The sequence below is a fragment of the Nematolebias whitei genome, chromosome 12 (assembly GCF_014905685.2).
Source record: "Nematolebias whitei isolate Nwh7 chromosome 12, NemWhi1, whole genome shotgun sequence".
In the NCBI taxonomy this organism is placed as follows: domain Eukaryota; kingdom Metazoa; phylum Chordata; class Actinopteri; order Cyprinodontiformes; family Rivulidae; genus Nematolebias; species Nematolebias whitei.
The window spans coordinates 48,327,358-48,327,749 of record NC_056509.1 but is presented as its reverse complement, the minus strand read 5'-3'; positions in this window follow the sequence as shown (position 1 = coordinate 48,327,749).

Genomic DNA, 392 nt, shown 5'->3' with positions numbered 1-392 from the left:
CTGTTAGCATGTCAGCATGTCAGTAAAACATCTGTTGATGTGCATCTATCAACATGCCGGCACATCAGTAAAACATCTGTTAACATGTTGACACATCAGTAAAACATCTGTTGATGCACATCAGTTAGCATGTCGGCACGTCAGTGAAACATCTGTTGATGTGCATCTTTTAACATGCCGGCACGTCAGTAAAACATCTGTTAACATGTCAACACATCAGTAAAATATCTGTTGATGCACATCTGTTAACGTGTCAGCACATCTGTAAAACATCTGTTGATGCACATTTGTTAACATGTTGGCACGTCTGTAAAACATCTGTTGATGCACATCTGTTATGAGTCGGCACATCTGTAAAACATCTGTTGATGCACATCTGGTAACATGTCGGT